Below are 17,119 nucleotides of genomic sequence, written 5' to 3'. Positions count from 1 at the left end.
AAAACCTATACGCAGGTGCAAAAAATTCTAGGCTGTTCATCTACAATGATCTCCAGTGCTTTAAAATGGACAAAAAAAAAAAAACAGCGATGCATTGCAGAAAATGGAAAACAACCATCAAAATGAATAGAAGAATAACCAGAAGGCCAAAGGCTCACCCATTGATCAGCTCCAGGATGATCAAAGACAGTCTGGAGTTACCTGTAATTGCTGTGACAGTTAAGCCCCGTTTACACATAGACTGTTTTTATCGGCGGGTAGTACGTAGACTGAAGTTCGCGGTAGTTCCGGCTGTTTTCGCGGTGGAAAGGCGTGGAGCATTTCGCCGGCATTTTGACCGCCGTACTATCCACAAATGGGCGGATAAAACGCCGCTAAATCCACTAAATAAAGCGCCGTTTTGACGCTGTAGCATCTGGCACACGTCAGGCAACAGGGGGTTAATACCCAGTTCTATCCTTTACAATCGCAGGTTAAGACACGCGTAAGAACGTCGGTGTTCTGCTGCCGCCTATAATGCCCTGTGTACCGCTGGTTAATACGCAAGTTTTTATCCAGGCAAATCCTGCATTACTCCAGGATCATTTGCATATAGGCACCGCCCCCAGAATATAATAGGCTGAAGCAGCAGGAATACATGCCTCTGTCACTGCAGGGGGAGGGAGATCATCCTTAGCCTTTTCTTCTCCTTCCTTTCCCCCTCCTCAACGTGTTGCTCCATCTCCACCACAGGCCTCCCCTCTGCTTCTGAACCAGACCTCTTGGTTTCCTTCTTCTTTAAGTCCTTGCCGGTGCCAACTTTCTTTTAGGAGGTATACTGAAGCTTCTCTGCAAAAATATCTGGAGCTGGCCGCGAGAGAGAGGCCTGCATGCAGCGCGCTAGCGTTTTTATACTGACCGCCGCCTGTTGGCTGTTTGGAACGCCGTTTTAACCGGGAGGTGGCGTTTAGAACGGCGTAATGTCCGCCGTGGGCTCTATCGCCGTTTTACACGCCGTGGGTTAGGGATACAATGCCGGCCGCCAATTACGGCGGTGTAAACTGCGGCACTACAGGAAGGGGCAGGATGAAACGGCGATTAAAAAGTATCAAACGCCGTTGTTCGCGTTGTCTCCGTCGTCACGCGAATTCTCCGGGAGCGCTCCCGGAATTATTTGACATATTGAATAATTTTTTCGACGACTCTCGGTGAAGCCGGAACTAAGCCACGCCCCCTTGCACCGGCATTAACAGCGGCATTTGATCCTTAAGCCGGCCAAAAACTCTTCCCGGGAGCTCTTACCATCTATGTGTAAACGGGGCGTTAGAAGACGCCTGTGTGAAGCTAATTTATTTGCAAGAATCCCCCGCAAAGTCCCTCTTTAAATAAAAGACGTTCAGAAGAGGTTACAAGGCCAGGGAACACATCAACTGGCCTAACAAGAAATGGAGGAATATTTTGTGGACTGATGAGAGTAAAACTGTTCTTTTTGGGTCCAAGGGCCGCAGACAGTTTGTGAGATGACCCCCAAACTCTGAATTCAAACCATAGTTCACAGTGAAGACAGTGAGGCATGGTGGTGCAAGCATCATGATATGGGCATGTTTCTCCTACTATGGTGTTGGGCCTATATATTGCATACCAGGTATCATGGATCAGTTTGGATATGTCAGAATACTTGAAGAGGTCATGTTGCCTTATGCTGAAGAGGACATGCCCTTGAAATCGGTGTTTCAACAAGACAATGACCCCAAGCACACTAGTAAATGAGCAAAGTCTTGGTTCCAAACCAACAAAATTAATGCCTCGCAGATGTGAAGAAATCATGAAAAACTGTGGTTATACAACTAAATACTAGTTTAGTGATTCACATAATTGCTAAAAAAGCAGCTTGAACATAATAGTTTTGAGTTTGTAGCATCAACAGCAGATGCTAGTATTATTGTGAACACCCCCTTTTCTACTTTTTTTTTTTTTTTTACTAATAGCCCAATTTCATAGCCTTAAGAGTGCATATCATGAATGCTTGGTCTTGTTGGATTTGTGAGAATCTACTGAATCTACTGGTACCTTGTTTCGCATGTAACAATAAGAAATATACTCAAAACTTGGATTAATCATTTTAGTCACATAGCACTACTATTATTCTGAACACTACTCTCTGTGTGTGTGTGTGTGTGTGTGTGTGTGTGTGTGTGTGTGTATATATATATATATATATATATATATATATATATATATATATATATATATATATATATATCAATTTTTTTTATATAGCGCCAAATCACAACAAACAGTTGCCCCAAGGCGCTTTATATTGTAAGGCAAGGCCATACAATAATTATGTAAAACCCCAACGGTCAAAATGACCCCCTGTGAGCAAGCACTTGGCTACAGTGGGAAGGAAAAACTCCCTTTTAACAGGAAGAAACCTCCAGCAGAACCAGGCTCAGGGAGGGGCAGTCTTCTGCTGGGACTGGTTGGGGCTGAGGGAGAGAACCAGGAAAGAGCATTGCTGTGGAGGGGAGCAGAGATCGATCACTAATGATTAAATGCAGAGTGGTGCATACAGAGCAAAAAGAGAAAGAAACAGTGCATCATGGGAACCCCCCAGCAGTCTACGTCTATAGCAGCATAACTAAGGGATGGTTCAGGGTCACCTGATCCAGCCCTAACTATAAGCTTTAGCAAAAAGGAAAGTTTTAAGCCTAATCTTAAAAGTAGAGAGGGTGTCTGTCTCCCTGATCTGAATTGGGAGCTGGTTCCACAGGAGAGGAGCCTGAAAGCTGAAGGCTCTGCCTCCCATTCTACTCTTACAAACCCTAGGAACTACAAGTAAGCCTGCAGTCTGAGAGCGAAGCGCTCTATTGGGGTGATATGGTACTACGAGGTCCCTAAGATAAGATGGGACCTGATTATTCAAAACCTTATAAGTAAGAAGAAGAATTTTAAATTCTATTCTAGAATTAACAGGAAGCCAATGAAGAGAGGCCAATATGGGTGAGATATGCTCTCTCCTTCTAGTCCCCGTCAGTACTCTAGCTGCAGCATTTTGAATTAACTGAAGGCTTTTTAGGGAACTTTTAGGACAACCTGATAATAATGAATTACAATAGTCCAGCCTAGAGGAAATAAATGCATGAATTAGTTTTTCAGCATCACTCTGAGACAAGACCTTTCTGATTTTAGAGATATTGCGTAAATGCAAAAAAGCAGTCCTACATATTTGTTTAATATGCGCTTTGAATGACATATCCTGATCAAAAATGACTCCAAGATTTCTCACAGTATTACTAGAGGTCAGGGTAATGCCATCCAGAGTAAGGATCTGGTTAGACACCATGTTTCTAAGATTTGTGGGGCCAAGTACAATAACTTCAGTTTTATCTGAGTTTAAAAGCAGGAAATTAGAGGTCATCCATGTCTTTATGTCTGTAAGACAATCCTGCAGTTTAGCTAATTGGTGTGTGTCCTCTGGCTTCATGGATAGATAAAGCTGGGTATCATCTGCGTAACAATGAAAATTTAAGCAATACCGTCTAATAATACTGCCTAAGGGAAGCATGTATAAAGTGAATAAAATTGGTCCTAGCACAGAACCTTGTGGAACTCCATAATTAACTTTAGTCTGTGAAGAAGATTCCCCATTTACATGAACAAATTGTAATCTATTAGACAAATATGATTCAAACCACCGCAGCGCAGTGCCTTTAATACCTATGGCATGCTCTAATCTCTGTAATAAAATTTTATGGTCAACAGTATCAAAAGCAGCACTGAGGTCTAACAGAACAAGCACAGAGATGAGTCCACTGTCCGAGGCCATAAGAAGATCATTTGTAACCTTCACTAATGCTGTTTCTGTACTATGATGAATTCTAAAACCTGACTGAAACTCTTCAAATAGACCATTCCTCTGCAGATGATCAGTTAGCTGTTTTACAACTACCCTTTCAAGAATTTTTGAGAGAAAAGGAAGGTTGGAGATTGGCCTATAATTAGCTAAGATAGCTGGGTCAAGTGATGGCTTTTTAAGTAATGGTTTAATTACTGCCACCTTAAAAGCCTGTGGTACATAGCCAACTAACAAAGATAGATTGATCATATTTAAGATCGAAGCATTAAATAATGGTAGGGCTTCCTTGAGCAGCCTGGTAGGAATGGGGTCTAATAAACATGTTGATGGTTTGGATGAAGTAACTAATGAGAATAACTCAGACAGATCAATCGGAGAGAAAGAGTCTAACCAAATACCGGCATCACTGAAAGCAGCCAAAGATAACGATACGTCTTTGTGATGGTTATGAGTAATTTTTTCTCTAATAGTTAAAATTTTGTTAGCAAAGAAAGTCATGAAGTCATTACTAGTTAAAGTTAATGGAATACTCAGCTCAATAGAGCTCTGACTCTTTGTCAGCCTGGCTACAGTGCTGAAAAGAAACCTGGGGTTGTTCTTATTTTCTTCAATTAGTGATGAGTAGAAAGATGTCCTAGCTTTACGGAGGGCTTTTTTATAGAGCAACAGACTCTTTTTCCAGGCTAAGTGAAGATCTTCTAAATTAGTGAGACGCCATTTCCTCTCCAACTTACGGGTTATCTGCTTTAAGCTACGAGTTTGTGAGTTATACCACGGAGTCAGACACTTCTGATTTAAAGCTCTCTTTTTCAGAGGAGCTACAGCATCCAAAGTTGTCTTCAATGAGGATGTAAAACTATTGACGAGATACTCTATCTCACTTACAGAGTTGAGGTAGCTACTCTGCACTGTGTTGGTATATGGCATTAGAGAACATAAAGAAGGAATCATATCCTTAAACCTAGTTACAGCGCTTTCTGAAAGACTTCTAGTGTAATGAAACTTATTCCCCACTGCTGGGTAGTCCATCAGAGTAAATGTAAATGTTATTAAGAAATGATCAGACAGAAGGGAGTTTTCAGGGAATACTGTTAAGTCTTCTATTTCCATACCATAAGTCAGAACAAGATCTAAGATATGATTAAAGTGGTGGGTGGACTCATTTACTTTTTGAGCAAAGCCAATAGAGTCTAATAATAGATTAAATGCAGTGTTGAGGCTGTCATTCTCAGCATCTGTGTGGATGTTAAAATCGCCCACTATAATTATCTTATCTGAGCTAAGCACTAAGTCAGACAAAAGGTCTGAATATTCACAGAGAAACTCACAGTAACGACCAGGTGGACGATAGATAATAACAAATAAAACTGGTTTTTGGGACTTCCAATTTGGATGGACAAGACTAAGAGACAAGCTTTCAAATGAATTAAAGCTCTGTCTGGGTTTTTGATTAATTAATAAGCTGGAATGGAAGATTGCTGCTAATCCTCCGCCCCGGCCCGTGCTACGAGCATTCTGACAGTTAGTGTGACTCGGGGGTGTTGACTCATTTAAACTAACATATTCATCCTGCTGTAACCAGGTTTCTGTTAGGCAGAATAAATCAATATGTTGATCAATTATTATATAATTTACCAACAGGGACTTAGAAGAGAGAGACCTAATGTTTAATAGACCACATTTAACTGTTTTAGTCTGTGGTGCAGTTGAAGGTGCTATATTATTTTTTCTTTTTGAATTTTTATGCTTAAATAGATTTTTGCTGGTTATTGGTAGTCTGGGAGCAGGCACCGTCTCTATGGGGATGGGGTAATGAGGGGATGGCAGGGGGAGAGAAGCTGCAGAGAGGTGTGTAAGACTACAACTCTGCTTCCTGGTCCCAACCCTGGATAGTCACGGTTTGGAGGATTTAAGAAAATTGGCCAGATTTCTAGAAATGAGAGCTGCTCCATCCAAAGTGGGATGGATGCCGTCTCTCCTAACAAGACCAGGTTTTCCCCAGAAGCTTTGCCAATTATCTATGAAGCCCACCTCATTTTTTGGACACCACTCAGACAGCCAGCAATTCAAGGAGAACATGCGGCTAAACATGTCACTCCCGGTGTATATATATGGATAAAGTGGCTGGTGCGACTTGTAGTCCGGAAAATACGGTATATATATATATATATATATATATATATATATATACCGTATCGCACCAGCCACTTTATCCATTATAAAGAACAATAAAACATAAATAAGTCGCACTAGACTGTAAGTCGCATGGACATACAGGTATGTTAACATGAAAAGTCAATGATAATATTGTGACGGCTACCATTTTCGGATGCATATTTCACCAGTCGCAACTTGTAATCTGCAGAGTATGATTTTGTTTTTGGTGGCATTTTTTTCAGGCCTTCTTCATTGTCTTAAAGTAGACCTGCATTGAAATAAATGTGGTCAGACCTCAGAAAGAAATAGCTGATATGTATTTATAAGACCCTTATGAATGCAGTAAAGTAAATCTACAAGCCCAAATTTGTAATTCAGCTGAGAAATCTTTGTTTAAAAATGACAGATTTGCAGCTAAAATTTGGCCCTCAGTGAAAACTGTTTGTACATCCGGGTCATTGCAGTGACGTTCGGCAGAAGACTGCGCGCTCGCGCCTTCAGTCCGATTCCGCATTGAAATTGATTTTATCTGTTAGTAATGTTACTGTTATACACATCCTGGTTTCAGCATCCAAAAGTAAGCTGCAATGAATATGAGATACAGCTCTGCATGCTCATATCAGCAGCGGGCGCCGTTCTTCCCAGACGCCTCGCTCTCGCTGCCTCCGCTGCGCTTACCGAGTCGTGCTCGGTAACCGCCGAAGCAGGCCACTCACACCGCCCCCGTGTCTGCTGTGCAGCCAGCACAACGTCTCTGTCTACTGAATGGAGGTGCAGCCAACTTGGCACAAGTCCAGAGACTAAGCTCGCTGTTTTGATGCGGAGCGGCTGGTGACATCTGTTGCTGCAAGGACAGACTTCCCGCAGCGCCGCACGTCTCGGTAATCGGAGCCGCAGAGCTCCATGGCCGGTGAGAGAGGTTTATATCTTTTTAATGACTTGAATTCTTTGCGGGTCCCACCTCCGTACCCCGCAACGGTACCGGAGGCGAAAGACAGTAGATTTTTAATGCGACACCACTCAATCAAACGGGCGTATGAAAAAGTCCCCCAGAATAATTTTCTAGCACAAATAAAAGAAATGTGTACTCACCAAACGTGCCGCAAGACAATATGAAGTTTTAAAAAAGTAGATCCTTCCGTATAAGACAAGAAAAAGGTGCAGATGCAAACTGACGTAAATCCACAAATTACAGTTGGCGCGCGCAATGCATGCTGGGAGAGGGTCTTTTCCCTGACGTCTCAGCAGCGTCCCGGATGTGATGACAGTTTTGCGGAGAGCTAAATTTTAGCTGTAAATTTGTCACTTTTAAATGAAGATTTCTCCGTTGAATGACAGATCTGGGATTGCAGATTTACTTTACTGCATTCAGAAGGATCTTATGTGTAAATATAAGTCATTTTTTGGTCCAAAGAGCTGACTGCATTTATTTCAATGCAGGTCTACTTTAAGTTATCAGTAATGTTGAAATTTTTATTTTTCTATGGTAGTCAGAAGTCGCAGGAACAGTCACACAAGCCTTGAGTGCCCTCTCGTGAGCTGCATTTTACCTACGGATATGTTTGTATTTTGCGGACCACATTGCAAGCCGAACCAACCCGCACCATCTCTGAACGGTTCTTTTCTAGCATATTACCCGCTGTGGACCATAGTACACACCAGGTGTCAGCTGCCGATGTTCGTGCAGCACCTACCTGCGCAGGTCATGACCTCCCCGTGGTGTCGACGCCAGCTCCTTCCAAGTGCAGACGCTAATCCTCCGCCGTCGCTCACCCAGTTCTCCCATGCAGCTCTCAGCGTTAACTTAAACACTCACACTGATATCCAAGGGTTGACGCTATTTTGCTAGCCCTCCCGGAATAACAGCAAGCACCGTGTTTGTCTGCTTCACACGCTGTTTCACAATCACTGTCTGGGTGAGGTGAGGAATACGCATCCAATGTTCTGTTCTCTGATTGGTTATCGCGACCGGCATGACCTATAGGGCGGCCACCATACTACAGTGCCCATGATGCATTGCATTTCCGTTTCTGGTAGTCATTTTAAAATAGAGCGACTTTGTCACGTAAAATTTTTTTATTACAGTAAATTAATTGAGAATCTACCAGTATATTTTTCATTTATAAGTCGCTCTGGAGTATAGGTCACACCCCCGGCCAAAACATGTAAAAAAGTGCGACTTACAGTCCGAAAAATACGGTATATAGTTTGGAAGGTACTGTGACCTATACTCCGGTGCAACTTATATTCCCCAAAAAAAATCACGCATGCAAATTTAATAGTAATGATGTTGATGATAATTATTATGAACACACTTTGCTTTTTCCACATTTTGTTATGTTACAGCCTGTGAATACTTTCAGGCTGCACTGTAAGTAGCACGGCATTCTTGGTTTAATTCCCAGACTGGCAATGTATGTTACATAACATTTAGCAAGATCTAATGCTGACTTTGTGGCTTTCCAGGAAGTGTGTAAATGGAAAAAGGAAAAACTAACAAAATGTGCCATTACAGTATTTGGGGAGATGGAAACGATTGATCTGTGGTGAACCCTAATGGGAGCAGTCGAAAGAAGATCTCCAGCAAAAGGCACAAATCCTCCACATATATCTGCTACGAAGCTATCCACTGATTTCATGTATTTTCTTGTGTCTAATGGTGAAAGTAGCCATATCCCTTGTTGATGTATTTGCATATATATTTTATGATTTTACGGAGGCAGCTGACAGGTACCGGCAGGCCAAGCGTGCCGCAGCCCGTGCGGTCGCAGAGGCAAAAACTTGGGTCTGGGAGGAGTTCGAGGAGGCCATGGAGGAGGACTATCGGTCGGCCTCGAAGAGGTTCTGGCAAACCGTCCGACGCCTCAGGAGGCGGAAGCAGCTGTCCACCAGCACTGTTTACGGTGCCGGTGGGGATCTGTTGACCCTGACTGGGGATGTTGTCGGGCGGTGGAAGGAATACTTCGAGGATCTCCTCAATCCCATCGTCACGTCTTCCGAAGAGGAAGCAGAGACTGGGGACTTGGAGGCGGACTCATCCATTACCCAGGCCGAAGTCACCGAGGTGGTTAGAAAGCTCCTCGGTGGCAAGGCTCCTGGGGTGGACGAAATCCGTCCTGAGTACCTTAAGTCTCTGGATGTTGTGGGACTGTCTTGGCTGACACGCCTCTGCAACATCGCGTGGCGATCGGGGACAGTGCCTCTGGATTGGCAGACCGGGGTGGTGGTCCCTCTGTTTAAGAAGGGGGACTGGAGGGTGTGTTCCAGCTATAGGGGATCACACTCCTCAGCCTCCCCGGTAAGGTCTATTCCAGAGTACTGGAGAGGAGAATTCGACCGATGGTCGAACCTCGGATTCAAGAGGAGCAGTGTGGTTTTCGTCCTGGTCGCGGCACACTGGACCAGTTCTACACGCTCCATCGGGTGCTCGAGGGTTCATGGGAGTTCGCCCAACCAGTCCACATGTGTTTTGTGGATCTGGAGAAGGCGTTCGACCATGTCTCTCGGGGTACCCTGTGGGGGGTGCTCCGGGAGTACGGGGCCCGGGGTCCTTTGCTAAGGGCTATTCGGTCCCTGTACGACTGCAGCAGGAGCTTGGTTCGCATTGCCGGTAGTAAGTAAAACCTGTTTCCAGTGCACGTTGGCCTCCGCCAGGGCTGCCCTTTGTCACCGGTTCTGTTCATTATTTTTATGGACAGAATTTCTAGGCGCAGCCAGGGTGTAGAGGGGGTCTGGTTTGGGAACCACAGAATCTCGTCTCTGCTGTTTGCGGACGATGTGGTTCTGTTGGCTTCGTCAAATCAGGACCTTCAGCGTGCACTGGGGTGGTTTGCAGCCGAGTGTGAAGCATCCGGGATGGAAATCAGCACCTCCAAATCCGAGGCCATGGTTCTTGACCGGAAAAAGGTGCTTTGCCTTCTTCAGGTCGGTGGAGTGTCCTTGCCTCAAGTGGAGGAGTTTAAGTATCTCGGGGTCTTGTTCACGAGTGAGGGACGGATGGAGCGTGAGATCGATAGACGGATCGGTGCAGCGTCTGCAGTAATGCGGTTGCTGTATCGGACCGTTGTGGTGAAGAGAGAGCTGAGTAGGGGGGCAAAGCTCTCGATTTACCGATCGATCTACGTTCCGATCCTCACCTATGGTCATGAGATTTGGCTCATGACTGAAAGAACGAGATCGTGAGTACAAGTGGCCGAGATGAGTTTCCCCCGCAGGGTTGCTGGGCGCTCCCTTAGAGATAGGGTGAGGAGCTCGGAGTCGAGCCACTGCTCCTCCACATCGAAAGGAGTCAGTTGAAGTGGCTCGGGCATCTTTTCCGGATGCCCCCTGGACGCCTCGCTGGAGAGGTGTTCCGGGCATGTCCCATTGGGAGGAGGCCCCGGGGAAGACCCAGGACACGCTGGAGGGACTACATCTCTCGGCTGGCTTGGGAACGCCTTGGGGTTCCCCCGGAGGAGCTGGGGGAGGTGTGTGTGGATCGGGAGGTCTGGGTGGCTTTGCTTGAGCTGCTGCCCCTGCGACCTTACTCTGGATAAAGCGGGAGAAAATGGATGGATGGATGGACTTTGATGGACACACAAGACTCTACATGTCTCTAAATGTCTGACTCTTGTTTCCTAACCATTTCAGGTTGTAAAAACCTATGATTTGAGATGTAACATCATTGCATTAAAAGGAAAACTGCATTGATGCTTAAACCTGCATAGGCCTACATTTTTCCTCATCAAAAACCGACTAGGAATTGATAAAAAATCAAACTGGTTTGCAGAGTCGATCATAGCATCTATCAGTCACATCAGTTCCCACCCGAACTTAAGCATCGATTTGAATTTGTCAAGCTTGAACTTGAGGTGAATGTCTGTCTGTGAAATTACTTAAGGGACTAGTTTACCTTCTGGACCATATGTCGAAGACTTAAATGTCTGTGCGTCTTACTTATTTTGCTTTTCTTTTTTGTATAACTTATTCAATTAGTGAAACTTAACTTTTGACAGAGAATTGTATGAGCATTGGCGGTATTGTTCCACTGTGGCAACAGCAGATGGAAAGGTGTAAAGATGATAACGAGGTGTGAAGGAGATTTGATCTTGATGATGGTATTCCGGACACACTCAGGAACAGGTTTCATTTTAGACTGTGGACATTGTGCCTCCTTTTTCCTCCCTGCTGTCCTGCCTTCCTGTCTACAGCAGGTAAATAATGAAATCCCACACAAAGGATAGAATGTCATAATGGAGTGTGATGCATGCAAGGTTTTTTTGTGGGGTTTAAATATATAGCCACCTGGACTCTAGTAACTTTATTGACAATACTAGATCATCTCTACAAGAACATCAATCAATCAATCAATCAATTTTATTTATATAGCACCAGATCACAACAAACAGTTGCCCCAAGGCGCTTTATATTGTAAGGCAAGGCCATACAATAATTACGTAAAAACCCCAACGGTTAAAATGACACCTGTGAGCAAGCACTTGGCAAGACAGTGGGAAGGAAAAACTCCCTTTTAACAGGAAGAAACCTCCAGCAGAACCAGGCTCAGGGAGGGGCAGTCTTCTGCTGGGACTGGTTGGGGCTGAGGGAGAGAACCAGGAAAAAGACATGCTGTGGAGGGGAGCAGAGATCAATCACTAATGATTAAATGCAGAGTGGTGCATACAGAGCAAAAAGAGAAAGAAACACTCAGTGCATCATGGGAACCCCCCAGCAGTCTACGTCTATAGCAGCATAACTAAGGGATGGTTCAGGGTCACCTGATCCAGCCCTAACTATAAGCTTTAGCAAAAAGGAAAGTTTTAAGCCTAATCTTAAAAGTAGAGAGGGTGTCTGTCTCCCTGATCTGAATTGGGAGCTGGTTCCACAGGAGAGGAGCCTGAAAGCTGAAGGCTCTGCCTCCCATTCTACTCTTACAAACCCTAGGAACTACAAGTAAGCCTGCAGTCTGAGAGCGAAGTGCTCTATTCGGGTGATATGGTACTATGAGGTCCCTAAGATAAGATGGGACCTGATTATTCAAAACCTTATAAGTAAGAAGAAGAATTTTAAATTCTATTCTAGAATTAACAGGAAGCCAATGAAGAGAGGCCAATATGGGTGAGATATTTAAGTAGCATTATCAAATGAGAACTCTTTTGTAGTCCAGGAAGAGGTGCTGTAGCCTCCATGATGGTGTTTTTATTGATTAGATTTGCAAACTCTTTTTTTTTTTTTTTTTTTTTTAAGCTTTTCACTTGTGTGCTTCTTACCCTGTGTGCTGCTATACAATGCTGCAGGAACCTCAATTTCCTGAGGGAGTCTTCCTGAGGGATCAATTAAGTTCTGTCTAATCTGATCCAATGGAGTGAGCAGGCACACAGTGCTATACAAAGCACTTTCTGTGTTTTAAAAGTACATTGTTACACTGCTCCACATTAAATATGCAGCACAGGGCTCTCCCCAGAAACTTAAAGCATAGTGGCGCTTGGGGGATGTCACAATAGGGATTTTTTATTTTTATTTCAAATGGAGCAGAAGCTGCTGTAGCACTTTATCTTTTTTTAAATAACACTGGTGGCCATTTCGTGTAATTTAATAGGCAGAAGAGATTAGGAAAAATATCGTCTGAAAAAGAGATTCTGCTTGTTTCCCACAAATTGGGAACAAAAATACTAATAATTAAAAATAAATACATACAATAAACTTCCAGTAGGACACAACGGGTTGCCTTGGCACAACGAATTTCGCAGCAGTGCGAGAATCAAATTTGTCCAATTGTCAAGGTGGCTTAAGGATCACAACACAGATTGGTGTATGATGTAATGTGGTAGCCTTTGGCTAATTCATGAGCAAGTAATTACTACTTTCATTGTAACAGAAATGATGACACAACACAACCCTTCTGTTTCTTTCTGATGAAGGGCAGGCTGTCCGAAACGTTGCATCTTGTTTAATGAAACCTTTTTTGTATTGGAGCGCTGTGGTTGTGCAGATCATTTGGTTTCTATTTTTGGTACAATTTTTCTTGGTCCAGCACGCCTTTTTATGTGTTTTGGATGTGCGTGTCTTTGTTGCATTACAACACAACTCTTAACATTAGCAGATCCACAAAAAACAGAAAAATTTTTATGTTGCTATTTAATATAACGGGCTAAACAAAAGGGGTGTCCCGGTTTCTGTCTGTGCACTCTGAGCCCTCGTGTGCACTGTATGATTAAAGATGGTGATGCTGCACTGATGCACGCTGGTGGTGAATCATCACACTGAAGTATCTGGACCATCCTATTCACTATAGGTTGATGGACTGCAGTCGTACACTGCGCTGTTTCTGTTAAGGTTAATGTTTTCTTTTGTCCAACACTGCACAAAGCTTCTAATGTGTCATCAAACTTTAGCTTTTTAAAAGCAGCAGATTTTCTATTCACTCTCATCCTGTTTTGCAGTTGCATTTTCACTTCCTTGTGCTTAGTAACCATGTTTTCTCTCTCGTTCCCATCCTGTCATTCTCCTAAGTGTGTACAGTTTCTAAATACCCTGCCTGAAGCTGTAACCGTCTTATCCATTTCACATCCACTTTTTGACTGTTGCCTTTTGGGGGGTGGGGAGTTGTGTTCTAGTCTAGAGAGCCACCACAGTAAAGAAAAGGAAAAAAAAATATTAGTAGTATTAATAATAAGGATGTGCCATAGGTCCTGAATGATGATCACATCCCAAACTCCCAAAGTGGGGCATCTGTTTCAGCTGGAGTCTCTTAGTAAGTTCAGTGTTAATTAGTGGTCTAAAACAAGATATCAATCAACACATCTTAACATTTTCTTTACTTTATTTAATCAAGAGCAGTGAATCCCAATTCCGGTTCTTGGTGACCCCCCCCCCCCCCCAGGTCTGCCAAAATCTGATTAGCACATTCAGTTGTGCTCATCCAATCAGCAGACAAAGATGACATGGGATGTACAGGTCAGGGACTCGGGGTTCCATTGAGGACTAGAATTGGAAATTGTTGGGTTTTTTTTATTTTTTGTGGGCTTTATTAAAGACCTTATTGGTTCCACACTTGGGGAAATTCACTTGTTAAAGCAGCATAATGGGGAGAAAAGGTAGACAAGCAACAACAACAAAGTATAAGAAAGCGGTTATGAACGCTATGAACAGAATATACAAAATGGTGAGAGGGAGAGAGAAAACCACAAGGATTGTAAAGCTGGCACCCCCACCCCCTTTTCAGTTTTACAGCGTTTTGGACGTGAAATCAGTTAGTGTCTGTATCTTGCATCTAACATTAATTGGACTATATGTCTAACACCCCGGCAAAGTTTCCACCCTAGTACAGGTGGAGCTGCAAAAGGCTGTAACTGTTATGGTTCCTGATTATTAAGCATTACAATATGGTTCATTTTGCTATCATTCTCCCCTCGTATGTATTTATCTTGCATTAATCATTGATTGAACTATATATTGCGACCTGGCAAACTGTGTTGTTGCTGGGTTTTTTGTTGTTTTTTTTTTTAACTTGATTGATTTCTTGATTAACCATGTAATCATCTCAGAAAGTGGGTCACAGCCCTTGCCAGGACCTAAATAGATATACTATGCATGCACCAATGAAGACACTTTGAGCTTGTTGAACCTTATAAAGTGTTACATTTAAAACATTTTGCAAATCTGTCTCTGTGATTATTAGAATGACAGATGGCGAGAGAGGACAAAACCCAGTAGTGATATAACATCACTCTGTGTAAATGGTGTTATGGTGCATCTGTTTGTCAACATTTTAAAAATATTGCTGACATTTTGCACAAATTTATAATTTAAACCTGCTTAGTGTTGAGGATGTGAGCAGCTGTGCTACTCTTACCTAGTGTAGCCCAGAAGCCAGTGCAATTTACTGGGATGTGGCCATTGCTGTGCACAACCAAGTAGTTAGACCCACAGGTCAGAGTTAGGTAAGCAGTGAGGACTAGCATTCATCAAAGGACATGGCTGACTTTAAAAGCAAAAGTACTACCTCTACTACTAAACCCTACCCCAAATGGTATGACATGTTCTGCAGCATACACATTCTATAGCATGTATGTACATGTATTAAAAACATATTATCCATTTAAAAAGCAAGTAAAATTTTGCCTGAAGTTAAGTTTAATTTCAAATCTTCCCTAGTCCACAGTGCAGTTTTTAACAGGTGCAACATTGAAATAAATCAAGATTGTGCAAATATGACAAAAATACATATTATATATTATTTCTGGGCCACCATCTTGAAAATGGAAGTGGCTAATGGGTTTTTTGCAAGAAGTAGACCAAGTTTGGTGCTTGTATCACAAAATAAAAGATTCTTATGATATTGGCATTTATCCGCTGCACAAATATGGTGCAGTTAAAAATGCAGACATAAAATGTTGGCACCCGTGACTAATATTTGGTTGAAAAGTCACTGGGCTTCCGGTCGGGATGTGCAGGGGAATGGACGCATAGCTTTTGCTCCGACTCAACCGAGCTGAAATAAAGCCCCCACACTCGAATTATTTTGAATAGATATGAGAAGGGGCAAATTGAAAAGAGGACAGAGAAACAACAATAATTCTACAACTGAAGCAGAGATAACAGAAAAAGAAGGAATGGAGCTGCACGAGGAAGATGGCGGCGGCTCGCTAACCAGCAATGAGACAGAATCAGACTGGAGGGGAGATTCTGCGTGAGATTACAAAAATGTCCAAAGAGAGCTCGGAAACTTCAAGAGAGACACACGAGTCATTTTCGGGATTCAAGGAAGAAATCGGCAAAAAATTGAAAGACGAGCTGTCGGCCTTTAACCAGGAACTGAGCCATAAGCTAGCGGAGCTAGCTAAAACACAAGAGGACCAGGGTAAAGCTATTACCGAAGCAGAGGGGCGTATAGCAGAAATGGAAGAGAGTGGTATTGTAAACAGGCTTTACTCCAACTGCTTAAAGAACAATGTAAACTTCGGGAAAAGGTTATTGACCTGGAGAGCAGGTCCAGGAATAATATCCGCATACACGGAGTACCAGAGGACTCTGAGGGCGAATCAGTGACCGGCTTTATCCAAAACCTGCTCACAAAGGAGCTACCTCTCCCAGACGGTATGTCTCTACAAATTTTAAGTGCGCATAGAGCTGCAACCCAAAAGCCGGAGCCTGACGCGACCCCGAGTTCATTGATAATTACTTTCCTCCGACATGTTGTGAAAGAGACAATTCTCAGACTCGCCTGGAAGAAAAAGCTAATGCTAAACAACAAACAGATTTTCTTCGACCATGATTACGCTTACGAAGTTATGGAGAAGCGTAAAAGCTACGGCCCGATTAAGAAGGCTCTAAGAGAGACGGGCATTCGCTTTCAGACGCCCTTCACGTGGATTTGCATACACTGGAGCACCGGCCCGCGGACCTACGGAGACGCAGAAGGCGCGGCGAGGGAGCTGAGAGCATGGGGCATCGAGGTGACTACTACGCGGGTGGGCGCAGACGCCAGAATAGAGGAACAGATACGCAATGTGTTCTCATGGCAAGAAGTTACGACTGAGGAAGGAGAGTCACAAATAGGAACTCGGGTCAGATGTAAATTGCAGGAGTTTAGAAGAGACGTTTAAAGATCAAAGCATCACAAGAAGAAATGAAGAGGACTTGTATTTTTGAGTGTGCAGCCCAAACAGAGAGGTAACATTTCTAACATTTCTTTTAAATTTTTCTTTGTTCTCTTAAATATTTGAAATCTTAACCAAATCCTTTGGTTGAGCCAAAGGCAAATAATGGGTGAATGTTGGACACATCTAGTGCAAGTGGGATGTATCTGCAGGTCAGCCACTCCACCACTAGGGAAAGCCCCAACCCAGCGGAGGGACTTTACTCTCTTCTCACCAACAAAGACTTTAAGGGTCAAAGTGACCCTGAGTATACGGAATGTTCTGAAACTTATGTTGTTTGTATATGTGTGTTTTAGTTTAGTGATAACAGTGGGGGTTTTGTATTTTTATTTTGTTTCACTAGAAAACTACACTCGAATAAATGCTAGCCTTACACTTAAATACAGTGTTTAATGCTAAAGGTACTTTCACTTAATGTGAATGGGCTTCAGAGCCCATCGGAACAGAGGAAAGTCCTGAGTAAACTGGTAAAGGAGAAAATAGA

General features: G+C 43.2%; 1 protein-coding gene across 2 annotated transcripts in view; it reads left to right on the top strand.

Annotated features, from left to right (window-relative positions):
* The window catches only part of carhsp1 (calcium regulated heat stable protein 1), a 57,109-nt gene that overhangs the window by 9,677 nt on the left and 30,313 nt on the right, over positions 1-17,119 (top strand). Inside the window, exon 2 of one of the 2 annotated variants that reach the window (XM_034190905.1) lies at positions 11,129-11,187. The exons of the other annotated variant lie outside the window; for it this stretch is intronic. The gene's annotated coding sequence lies outside the window, so the exon portion shown is untranslated. The remainder of the gene's footprint in view (positions 1-11,128; positions 11,188-17,119) is intronic. 2 annotated transcript variants of the gene reach the window in all.

The sequence above is a fragment of the Thalassophryne amazonica genome, chromosome 16 (assembly GCF_902500255.1).
Source record: "Thalassophryne amazonica chromosome 16, fThaAma1.1, whole genome shotgun sequence".
Taxonomy (NCBI): Eukaryota; Metazoa; Chordata; class Actinopteri; order Batrachoidiformes; family Batrachoididae; genus Thalassophryne; species Thalassophryne amazonica.
Note: the sequence above shows the minus strand (reverse complement) of the source record. Positions and strands in the feature narration are given on the sequence as shown.